Source organism: Plasmopara halstedii (assembly GCF_900000015.1).
Source record: "Plasmopara halstedii genome assembly, contig: Scaffold_323, whole genome shotgun sequence".
NCBI classification, from domain to species: domain Eukaryota; phylum Oomycota; class Peronosporomycetes; order Peronosporales; family Peronosporaceae; genus Plasmopara; species Plasmopara halstedii.
Window position 1 is genome coordinate 1720961 of NW_020187244.1, and position 13104 is coordinate 1734064.

Sequence of the window (13104 nt, forward strand, 5' to 3'; positions counted from 1 at the left end):
CTACCTTCATCTGAGTACAGTTTCTGTGTTGTGCAGTGTTTAATTAAGCTGATGATCCAGTGATCCCCGTCTCGATTTCTTTCAAGAACAAGTCTCCGTATACCCACCGTAAACTCGGAAATATTTAAGGAAGACAACTTATGCGTCGGCATAATCTAAGCAACTTCCCAAAACATAAAAATACCGCCTCACTCGATAAAGCCGACTCACTTTCTTTAGCCTAAACCTGAATGAAGATGTACACTTTGCACAGAAAAGCTTTGAACTCGACTACAACAAGAAAGATCAGGGTCAACCTTAAGAAACTTCTCCAACGATAAAATTGCAGTGTAAAGGTCCAGATGGTATAGCCGTGTTAAGAAAAATACACAGCACATTTGGACTATGCTAATCTGAATTCGTTTTCTGTACGTAAAAATGTAAATTTATGAATGAAAATAGACGTATAGCTGCAATATCGCTTTTAGACGGTTTTGAATGGCGTCATCTCGACACTCTCACTCGCCGTCAATGCTTGTTGCCCCTCGACATTATCTTGGTCTTGATACCCGCTGTCTTGCGCATAAACGCAAGCAGCTTTGTTCCGACTTCCTTCGTCTGCATGTTTGCAAGCTGAATGTTCGTGTCTATGCAGTCGATCCCTTCTTGTATGTCTCACTTATCAAGTGGCGCCTTATGTCCACAAGATATGTTTTGAACGGTATCTGGCGTTATTAGCCAAGGTAATCGCTCCATGGTGTCTTCAAAAACTTGTGTACCTTCCACTTGTTCATGATTGATACATGGTTTTGAGCATTGCACTATTACAGAAAGCGCTTTGAGTGCATGGACTGAGAGCCATATTCTCGGCCTCTACCGAGCAAAAGCAACGATTCGCTTGTACTTTGTATCGAATACCAGTGGCGCGCCTGCAATCATGACCATAACTCCTGAAATCGAACCTCTATCATCGGCATTGCTGCCGCATCCAGCATCTGAATATCCCTTAACCGCAGTCTTATCACTGCCTCGGTATATGTTCTGGTTTGGCATGTACTCCTAAAATAGTGTAGCAAGCAGATAGCTATATTCCAATGTTGCAGTCCGGGATTGTCCAGGAAACGTGACTGCTGTGTATCACTTATTCAAAATTCGGTCGATTACATGTCGTGATAAACAGCAGGCAACCAATCGATACGGCCAAACGAATCGTTTCAACTGTATTGACGACCATTAAATCCCGATGCGCACGGGATGTCGACACTTTTGGCATCTTTTTGACTAATTTGCTAAATCTCATTGTCGATATAGCAAGTCTGCTTGGTCATAAGTAATTTGGACGATCTGTCGTGGTCAATCTCCACTTCCAAAATTAACTACGACTTGTTCGGTTCATCCATTTCGAATGCGTTTTTGAACCTTTTGTTGACCTGATTGATCCCTCTTCTTGTTTTTGCTGCAACAATCATATCATTTTCATACAGTCCAAACCTTTCCCTATGAATTGTTTGACTATAATGTATTGCCCCCCCCCCGCAGACCTTGAATACATTGTACAAAGACACGATGTATTGTGAATTTCAGACATTTGCTGCTTGCCTTACCCTTTGGGTAGCATTATCAGCTGCACACGTATATCTGAGCATCGTTAATACCAGTGGAACTTTCATATTGATATTGGCTGTCAGCACACTGTTAAGAAAAAACAATAACTGCTCCATTTTATAGTCGTATTCGATAGACACCACAAGTATCTGCTGGATTGAAATTATGTTGACGACTGGAAGAAGTCTTGAAGAAGTCTTGAAGAGACTATCCCATATTTTTGCTCGAGACCCTCCGCGACAAGTCACGCCTTTTAGTGTCATTTTGACCACGCGTCCTGGCAAAGGTTTACTTAAAATAATTGTGCGATTACACTTTTCTTGTCCTTGATAATGACTTTGAGTGTTGCTACTGGATGCGAAGCGTAGCTTCAATGTCTTTACGTTGCTTGACTCCATCATAGCTTGTCAGTGCTTGAGCATGTGTAGTCGGTATATCCGTATCATCCTCACTTCTCACCGTTTGCGTAAATGCAGCATCGGCAGTGAGCCCGGCTTTGTCAGTCCTGGCACAATTAGGTATTGGTGGGCCACCACTGTCTTCTGTTGCCTCTTCATCAACTGACCCGTTCTTTAGCACACATATCGGCTTATATACTCGTCTTGGTAGCTCCACTAAAGGCTGAAACACCAAAAATGATTTCTTGTCGCGTATGAAGAGATAAGCGATACCCTGATATTTCCGACGTGAATTCAACAGAGCCGAGAGGCATCAGCTGCAGTAAGCTGACGCTTGGTGTAGTCTCATCATCGTCCATTTCGATGTTTAGGAATGGGGTTTCGACCGTTTTCATAAGCTCACTCAGAAGTGAGTGTCGGTCCACTTGGCTCTGAATAATGTCATCCGTTATAAATGGGATGGCCCTTCGTGCTATAGCCCTTGCGTATCGTCAATATCGCAGACTTTAGGCTTATCCAACCTCACAAAGCAATCCAATCAATTTAAACTTGAATTTTTCAAGTCAACCGTGCGATAACCAATGGCATTTCCGACTTAACCAAACAATATACATTTTAAGCTCTAAGGTTCGAGCTTGCTTTTCTTTGCTTCGTCAACATGAGAATAACCCTTCGAACCGAACACGTGCAAGCGATCGCCCCAAGGCTTCATCGCTAAAGCAAACTTTTATGCTTGATGTTAGGAGGGGCTAAAGTCATTAATCATATCAAATGCCGTTTTCACCGCTTCTGCCACCTCCTTATATGAGGGCTATATAGAACGGAACGTCGGTGGACGATGCCGCCTCGACAACATTTGACTCTCATTGACTTGTTTATGGATTCTACCACATTTTCGGAACTCAAACATATGAGTGAGACAAATATTCCACTGATTTGTATAGTACAGATTCTTGGATTTTCTTAATTGCAACCTTCTTCACTCTTGGTCTCGATCAAGAAAGTCGCAACAACTCATCCATTTGAGGGAGACGGCATGTTTTCATATTATCTGGACGCACGCACACTATAAAATGCGTTGCCTTTGTCATGAAAAGTGAAGGAAATGCCGCGACTGTCTGCTTACCCTTCAACGCCCGGCACACAATGTTTTTGTTTGCGTGTTCATCGGGCTGGTTTTATTGTAGCGCTATGTCTTGAGTAAAGTATCCTTATCTGCGTGTTCCATTAGAGCCTGCCAAAGCTCCCATTGAGTTTCAGCTCTGGATAAAGCAGCGTAACATGCTCCTTCTTGCTCGCAGTCGAGCATGTACGCTTTGCCGGTTCTTGTCCCGATAAAACCGCTTGTTCGTTGTTCTGGATAACACACGACGAGCGCAAAAATCCGCGCCCATGCCTCGTTCTGCAAACTTGCCGACAGTCAGCAAGCTTCTGTTGAGTGCTGATATGCATAAGACGTCAACCATATGAATCATCTTTCCAACAGAACCGGCCGATTCAACCGCGCCAAATCCGTCGACAAATATAGTCTCGCCCTCTACAATTGTTTCTTCGATGCTTGTCACAAGATCACTGAAATCAAACAAGCCTTCTTGTGCGATATCATATGGTATGTGGTCGCTATCTATAAGCAAGCCTGCTGATTTCGTTTTCGTCCACTGCATCATCGCTGGTGAATAGCATTTTGGCAGAATAGCTCCGCCAAACGTGACCAACCAGATCACAATCAAAACACTTGCTCTAAAATGCGTCTTCTTTGCGTGGAGTACCACCTATCCAGAAGCATTCTTGTCCCCTTCGAATATTCCGGCATTCCCATCTTCGAGGAACGCATTTCCGTAGCCTCCTATCTGTTTAGTTTCTCCTTGGGTTCAATCAGTGTGACGTTCTTCACGTTATCCTCAAGTGATATAATCATATTTCGATGTCAACTTGCGACCAGCTGGTGGCGACTCACCAACAGACTCTATCACTGTCGGAAACCCACAACTAGCTCGACAAAGAGTCCATTTTTTCCGCCGTCGTAAAACCTGCAGTGAAAAATTGATTATACTTTAATGTCTTAATCAAAGCGTTTGCCATTTCTATCCGAAGTTACTTTGTTGTTATGCTGCACAATTCGGGCTGAAAACCATAAGAAGAACGAGAGGACGTAGGGTACTTCACAGTGAACCCTAAACGCCATCTGCTAAAATTTTGTTCTTCGGCTTTCAATTATATAAAAGTGAAGCCATTACTTGGCAAATCTGAGGCTTCTCATTTTGCCTCGTTGTATTCATCTAGGTCTCAAAATACGTCAGCCTTTCTAACCCAAACATCTCTATGATCCTCGCCTCCAGGGATCCCGAAAGTAGCCTTTTTTTCTTGATTACATGCAAGATGATTACTTCATAAGTGATGTAGGCTATCGCCCAATTTTAAAAGCAAGTACCGGCAATGCATCTACTGCGGAAGGTTTCGATGCCTTACCTGATTGAGGTTTTTCGTGTCCGTATCCAGTAATTCAGTTGTTGGTGGGATCTAGAAATCCTTCCAAGCTTTGATTGCATGCACAGGCCGGGAAACCTGCTCCGACTCTGTGTCTGCAAGAATCGGATGACGTTATGATCGATTATCTGCGTGTCCCTGCTGCGCACGGTCCACATTGCTTGCAACACTATGTGGTGGATGCACAGATAGCCAGCGAGACGCGCCAGAACCAGCTATTTGCCCGCATATAACGAAAACTGTCCGTGTGCACACACTTTTCAAAAAAGGCTTAAGTCAACTGATACGCTTCACCGCGAATTGCTCGCTTCCAGCGGGCCGTTGACTCACGTAAAAGGGAGGAAAGGTGAAGTGCCATTTTTATTACAGTCAATAGGTTCTTAGCCTTCCGCTTGGTCCCATTACACGCCGTCTCACAAATCTAAAGAGTTTGCAAAGCAGCTCCAGGGACGCGAACACCCGACTTAAGAGTCGACTTCTGCTTGGGTTTTCAAAGTACAAAGCCCGATGCGGACGCCGAGCCACTTGTAGCTCTTCCCGTTTACGGCCTTCGCATCTCCATGTGACTGCTGTTACAGCTGCTAAGCTAACGACAGGATCGGTCTTGGTAACCTTGCTGTGACTGGCAACTCTGCTTCTCTTCCATGAAATATAAATGGAGATATGCAAGATCGTAAGCGGCAATTGCGCCTAGGAATACAGAAAAATTGAGTCTCGGCATACAAGAACATAAGACATAAGGTTATCTCTTCCACTTCACCAGATTACATCGTGGCGGACTCGCCGGTCCACGAAACGCTCAGCTGAAAGTAGGCCACTCTTTGCTCAACGAGTGATGCGGCCGAAGACAACCCCCCAGCAGGTGTTTCCCGTGAGCTCTCTCGATTATGGCGACACGTAGCCAGTCTTCTAACTTTCAGTGTGCGTCCAGCTGGGATAGATCAGAATTTGAACACGATCCGAACTTCGCCGTCCTTCTGTGACACGAGGCACCCCTAGTGGATCACAACCCAAAGTAGAGGGTGGCACAGCCACAAGGAATGGTAGAAACGCTGTTTGAACGACAACGGAGCGCTTCACATTCAACTGACTAGCAAGATCGGGATCGTGATACGGCTTCAGTAAGTTTGGAAATACGGGATGCTTTTGACCTCTCATCGAAATATTCAGTTTCGTTTCGGTCGACCGCGAGCGGTTCGATGTACGGATGTCGCAATTTCGTCGTATAGACTGCAGTCACAACATGTTTAAATAGACTTATTGCTTTCAATCAAACCTTTTGTCTCACAGTGTTTTTCCTGTCTCCGGTATAGGCTTGTGGTCTGAACATCCTGACTCTCTGCCATCGTTTCTACTAGGTGCATGAGGTTCAATCATATCAATAAAATAAGTTGGTGTAGTTCCTCCGAAGTGCTACCCAGATGATATCAGCAAGTTGTGTTTAATCGGTAGCCCCTCCACCACTAAAATCGGAGTCAATTTTTGGCAGTATCACAGGAACACGGGATCAATGTGACATAAAGTAAAAGCCTGTAGACATTATTTTAAACAAATTCAGTGGAGAAAGCAACTCGCACCTACACTGCGGTCACTCCGCGCAAGGGCTAAGGTGAATATTCTTCACTAAACAATCAACGCGTTCCGTCGGATCGATTATATTAATAGCTGACATATCTTGTCTATATCTTTTTCAGTAAAATTTAACATAATTTAGCTGTATAGCGTGATGTTTATTCGATACAAATAATATCAGCAAGTCATCTTGGGAAAACTTCCGTCGAGGAACAGCTTGGCTAGTTTCTCATCTGGTGATAGAATCGCTAACAAAGACCACAATGCCTCTTCGACCAGACATGTCTTCCGATAAACAGAAGATCAAGTCTATACTTTTGGAGCGGCAACAGTCCACCGGATCGACAGGCTGACAAAAGACAATGACGATTGCGGCGGGATATTAATTCGTTGACACACGTGCGCTCATTTGTGCTATCTTCTAATACGTATTAAGCCAGTGCTTACCGAGCAATAAATATTTTATCTTCCAAAGCTTCTGTATCATGCGACTTGTACAATATTTTGTACGTGAAAAGGCACCACTACGCGTTGAATATCATGAGGTAAATGCTGTAATACAGCAAGCGTGGAGATATAAAAAAGCGATACCGTTGAGCCAAATCAATATAATTGTCGTATAATTTTTTTGTGTATGTGAACTCTTGTGATTGGAGGACGCTGGCGAGCTCTAGAGAGCGATAACATTCCAGCGCCTTTATCACTAGAAGTTCGCCAGTTTAATGTGGCACGTGTAGGGGTCAATCAAACCGAGAACTGGTTCTTGTATCCTTACTCCTACCGACCGCATTTTGGGCTTACTAGGCCAGTACTGTTGACATTCACGAGGACACCAGCAGGATATTTGGATTTGTTAATATAACATAGTACAGTGTCAAAGACTCACTTTCCGTCGTGATGACAGATGTGACCATGAAGCACTTGTAAGGAGAGTCTCTCTTTCAAAAAAAATAATTCCATTGACGTCAGGTACTATTTTATCCAAACATTGTTGACTTCAGCGCACTCAATAAACAACACATATTTCTGACATTCTTGAATTCTAGTTCAAGCTTGGCGATGTTGTGCTGACCTTGTCGTACCAACGAACGGCAAGCCGCAGTCACATCGAAAAGAATAGTTTGGGGTGTAGGTTGCGTATTAAAAAGGCCTCGTCGCTAGTCAAATCGGGCCGACCGGCTCAAGGAGGCCCCAAATCAGGAGCAAAATAGTCGTGTTGCTCACGGCAGGTGCTGCCTGCTTGCAACTATCGATTACGAGCACCCCTCAAAGATCTTATTTGGTAAAGCCAATTCTGTAAGGCACTGTGATCCGGTTGGCACCCGTTGCGGCGTCTATCGATTTTACCCGATTTGTTGATTTCGCGAAATAATATCCGTCTGAACACTATTTGCCTGCGAATTTCAATGCGGAGAGCTTCTCCATAATGCTGTAACTGTGACGTAAGTTGGGCAGGCTGCTGAAATTGACGGTGTTGCTAGGTCCTTCTGAAAACGAAAGTTTTCAGAAATATCCGCTTGTTTGGTCGGAAGAACATTGATTGATATGAAGCAATGGCTCCCATTGCATTCGCAGAGAAGCTCGTATACTATTATTTCGGATGTCCTGTAAGCAATTGCTTAATTTTGTATTGGAATCCTTTTTCTTCGTGATGTTTGGTCTTGTATTAGTGTTGTAACAGCGGTCATGGTTTTATTAGTGTTCTTAAAGAACGGTAGCAATGTATCCAATAACGTCTCTTTCATCTGTTTAATATATCATAAACCTCGCTTAAATACAGCGAGGCTGTTGTAGCTCTTTCGCTCAGAGGAAGCTTGGTTAAGATCGGTGATCTTCATTCTATACTTAGAACCAGTTCGAGTGTAGCGGATCGCAAAATACTTATCCCAAGAATAATAACAACCTTAACCCACGGCTAATTTAACTCTTCCGCTAAAATCGTGAACTGTATTTCATGGTTTTATTCGCGGCAAAGCCGCATATACCCAAATCTTTAGGTCTTACTTTCTATATAGCAAAACCTAATTAAATAAATAACTTTTGGCAGTCCAGCCACGTACTGATTATTTGTTTAAGTGTAGCCACACCATTGCGTGGTCACACCATCGCACGCAACCCACATCCTTCATAACAGGACACGTGATACTCCGTAACGCTTTTGCCCATCAAGATTGTGAACACCTACAGCTCACAATTAACTGTCGCCTCGAACGAGGTTCATGAGTCTAAGACACTACAACATCCCCAGAACCTTCATCACGTATTCTCTGCTTGATGAGCCTTGTGTCGAGGAAATGAAAGACACCAAGCCTCGCTAATTCCGAGAAAGCCCGCGGATAAAAACCTTCTTTGTCTAATGCACACGGTGCAATCTGGACAGCACGTTCGCATATTCAAGGGAAGCACGCCCAATCTCTCGGTAGCCGAGTACCGCGTAGCGCATTGTCAAGGACAGGTCGTACGACCAAAATCACAGACGCGATGTCTACACCGACCGCGCACCGCGCCCGCCACGGGCGATAAATTACCTCGTCGAGGATTTGGAGAAAATCGACTACGAGTCGGGTACTCCTTTCCCAGAGAGAGCGAGGTGCCCTGTAACGGGGTTACACGTAGTCTTGTATCAAACTGTGGATCACACAAGATTGAGTGACCGCACAAAGAATTAAACAGTGGTGTGGAGAAGCCACTACGTGGCGGGACGGCCAGTAGTTATGCATTTTTATAAGGTTTATCTTTATTGATAAAGTATTACTATGTTAATTAAAAAAACCGAAGGCTGTAGATATTGGCGGTTTTGCCGCAACCAAACCAAATTAACAATTAAATACGGTTTCAATTTTTAACGGAAGAGCGTCTTTACCTTGATTAAGGTTTTAAGCACTCTTGGAGGTAGCGGATTGTGTTCGCTACACTCTTGCTGGTGCTTTTATAGAACGTAAGGTCGAGGACCTAAGCTAAGCTTCCTCTAAGCAAAGAGCTACGTCTCCCCGCTGCACTTGGAACCTCTAGTAGTCAATCTACGCTTAGGTCGTTACGACAGATTCTCTGTGAGGATGGTGAGATACTCCTATCTGCACCAGGGCATGCACGACAGGCTCTCTAAGGTGATGTCACTGCTTGGCCCTGAGGGCGTGAAATACCTTGTTTCGCAAGGTAAGACGATAAGCGCGCGCCTGGAGATTTTTTTCTTAATTTAAGAAAATGATCTGTTAGAGTACCTACAGCAGAAGCTTTTGACGTCGACTACGTCCATGATGCCACCGTCGACGACGGATGACTCCTCACAACCGAGGCCGCTCATGGCGAGCGTTAAGACCTTCATACAAGGATAGAGGAATAACCTGCTCTGGGTAAGAGGTCGAGATGGCGATTACGTCCGCCATGATCCAAACCGATCATCAGCGCGTGGCGCTAGCTATTTATAAACTCGTGGGGCGAGCGCAAGAATGGGCACTTACGTGCGGTACTTTGGTTGAAGTGGCGTTCCCCTCCTGGAAGAAGCAGAAGTTGCAGCTTTCACAAGTGTTCTCGCCGCCAAATCGGACATATTACGTGCGATCGTGTTTCCTTGCCGCCCGACAGGGCAAGAAGGAGTTAGTGGACTTTGGACAAGAGTTGATAGCTCTCAACGCCGGGATGGCAGCAGATTCTCCCCCGAGACAGTCACAGTGATAGTCGTTATGGAGTGCCTTCGCACTGGTGCGGCCAGAATGAAAGTCTTCCATGTGCACCCGTCTTCTCTTGAAGAAGCGGTGAATGTGGCATTGCATTCTGAATTCAACTTTGAGTCGACACGGCCTGGTTAAAATGCACACCCTCAGAGCCCGTCAAGCGGGCCTAAGCCAATGGATCACAACTAAGCTGAGAAAGAGGGTGGAGCGCTTCGAGCTATCGGGCAGCGTTCAAACTGCCGACTGTGTCATGTCTGTGAAGATAACCGTCACATACGGACTAGTAATCCCTTCCGCAAGGCGCGTAAAGTTTTATCGAACCAACCGCTTCTCACCAGCCTGGCTTGTCGCGGGGAAACGAAAACACCCAGTAGGCGCAGGGCGGTCTTTCCAAGGGAAACTGAGCTCTGTTGAACCTCAACAAGGTAGTGGGCATGCAGGGATCAGCTCCAAAGAGCTCAGTGCTCATGAACACGGAAGGTGTATGCAAGCCGGGCTTGTTGTCGTCAAAGTGACCGTGAAGGGCTTTGAGAAGCATGGAAAATGTTGATCGATTCCGGGGCGTCGGGTAATTATGTTCGACGCTCCTCGATCGAAGGAAGTCTGCTGTATGCTAAGGTGCTGATAGCACGGTCGAGTGACACCGTCACTGTTAGCTTAGCTACGGAGACAAGTGTCGCTTTGCCGAAAGTCCCTGTGGACCTCGATGTCAAGTTTCTTGACTCCATAGCGTGAAACGCTGCTTAGTCGTAGACTTAGAAGCAAAGTAAAACCTTATCCTTGGTCTGGCATGGTTAGAACACCATGAGCTATGGATTGATTGGAGGTCGAAGGCCTAGAGCACTACGAGCACCTCCCCTGGTAGAGCTTTGGTCAGTCATCAACCCACCTCTGCTAAGAAGCAGAAGCACTATCGGCGCGGCACTTGATCGAATCGGTCAATGTGCTGGAGATTAGAGTACCGAGCTGTCAAACACCAAAAGTGTTTGGGGCAGGCATCCCGAGCGTGGCTTGCGCGCTGAACGTGGAGAGGCACGTTTCCAGTTTTGGAGCAGTCGCGGCATGCCATGCGTGGCATGGTCGGCCAAGGGCTGAGGCATCGTGGGCGAAATCCCAATAATTCACGTGGAGTGGCACGTAATTCATTGGGCACTGCTTTCGTTTTAAAAAAGGCGCTGCGTGGCAAGAGTGGCACGATCGGACAAGGGCCGAGGTATCAAGGGCGAGGCCCCAGTAATGCATGTGGAGTGGCACGTAATTCAGTAAGCACTGATTTCGTTTCGAAAAAGTTGCTGTATAGCCAGAGCGGCATGGTCGGCCAAGGGCCGAGGCATCAAGGGCGAGGCTGCAGTGATGCATGTGGAGTGGCACGTAATTCACTGAGCACTGCTCACGCTTCGAAGCATTTGCTGCATGCTACGAGTGGCTTGGTCGGACAAGGTCCGTTGCATCCTGATTAAGGCCCTTCTGATGCGCGTGAAGTGCTCGTTATCCACTAGACAAAGGTTGTGTAAATGGCAGCCCTTCGTCGAATGTTGTAAATAAAATCAAGACCTCGGTGGAATAGCGAGTGGGGACACTGGACGACGCCGAGTGCGTGTTCCCACTGGTTTCGATGAGACGTATAACCTCAATAGAGAGGAGACGGCGATGCCGTGTGGTATCTGCAAGATGTAGGGCGTCGACCCTAACCAAGAGTGTTAACCGTGGACAACAGCGCACAGTTTCACACCCTTGTCAACGGTATGACGGGCGAGGTTGACGGCGACGTCACCCCCGAAGCTATTCCCGCGGTGGATGTTTTTTGAAGCTGGACGAGATGTCTTCGAGGAATTTGGCGGTTCAGCGACTTAGCCGAGGTAGTCATTATGCGACCGAACGAGGAGATTTGCTCGCCGTCGCTTGTGGATAAAGCAGTTCTGGATGACACAAAGAGGTGATCGAACGAAGTGGATCGTCGATCCCGAAGGATCCCTCGGATCCGTACTATCCTTTGGTAAAAAAAAATTACGACGTCATCTACAAAGATCCACTGTCGGTCCTACCTCCGGACCGAGGTGTGCGTCATGATATTATCCGGGTTTCGGAAAACGAATTCTGCGTAACACGCCAACTGCCCCTGCCCAAGCAGCAGTGTGATGTCTTTGAAGCCTTCTTTTATTAAAGCACGATGCAGAAATTGTGCGTGAGAGCAAGTCTCCCCATTTGACACCAATGTTTTTTTCGGAAGCCGAAGGGCAAGTGACATATTATTTACGCTTGGAATAAGCTTAACGCTGGCTTCATTCCGGCACAGACGCCGATTCCTAGAAAAAATGGTCACCAGAACAACATGCTAAATGTACAAAGTACAGTGCACTCAACTTGTTCGATGGGTAGTACCAGTTGCTCATGAGAGCGAGTAAAATTTTGCTGAAAACGGTGAGTACTTCGAGCGGGAAGCTCTGGGAGTGGTTGGTGATGCCACAAGAGCTGTCAAATGCACCAGCAACATTTATCTGTCTTATAAAGCAGTTGTTCAGACCCCACCGGGCGTACGTACAGACATACTGTGACGACATATTCGTCCACATTAGTGCGGAGCATGGGAGAACGGATGTGGAATCCCACATTGTCCAATTAAGAACGGTACTCGAGTGCGTGCGCTTGAATAATCTAAAGCAGATAGGTGCACCTTCGGCGTGGAACACATCCCCCTTTGTGGGTGCTTCATTGTGAAGCGTGGCCTTCGAGCAGAGCCCGCTAAGGTCTAGGCCATTGTAGACTGGCCGGTTCCAAAGAACCAAAAGGAGTTGCGCAAGTGGCTTGGTCTCGCCAACTACTTGCACAAATTTAGCGCAAATCATGCGGAAATGGCACGGATTTTGTTGAATCTCATTAAGAAAGATAGGAAATGGTGTTGGGACACGAGCATTGGGAGGCTTTTGACAGGGTCAAAATAAGCCTCCTTCATGCACCAAAATTGGTGATGCCAGACCCTGATCGTCCTTTCAGTGTCGTCTGCGACGCTTCGGTCTTTGCCATCGGCTGTGCACTGCTGCAAGTTGACGCCAAGAGGCGAGATTGGGTGATTGCGTTTAAATATCGCCAGCTCAAGCTGCGGAGAGGAATTACTCATTCCACGACAAGGTATTACTTGCGACAAAGTCTGCACTTGTCAAGTTCAGGGCCACCTGCTCGGTTCCAAGCCGTTTATGATCTACACATATCATGCGTCACTATGCACTGCGACTCAGTCGCCTCACCTCTCGCAGAGGATGGCCAGGGGGCTCTCCTTCTTCGCCGAATATAATGTCGAGATAAAGTATGAGCCAGGAAAGCAGAATGTTTTAGCTGATGCGTTGTCACGCAGACCGGATTATGAGCTTGCTCATGTCACGACGGTGACG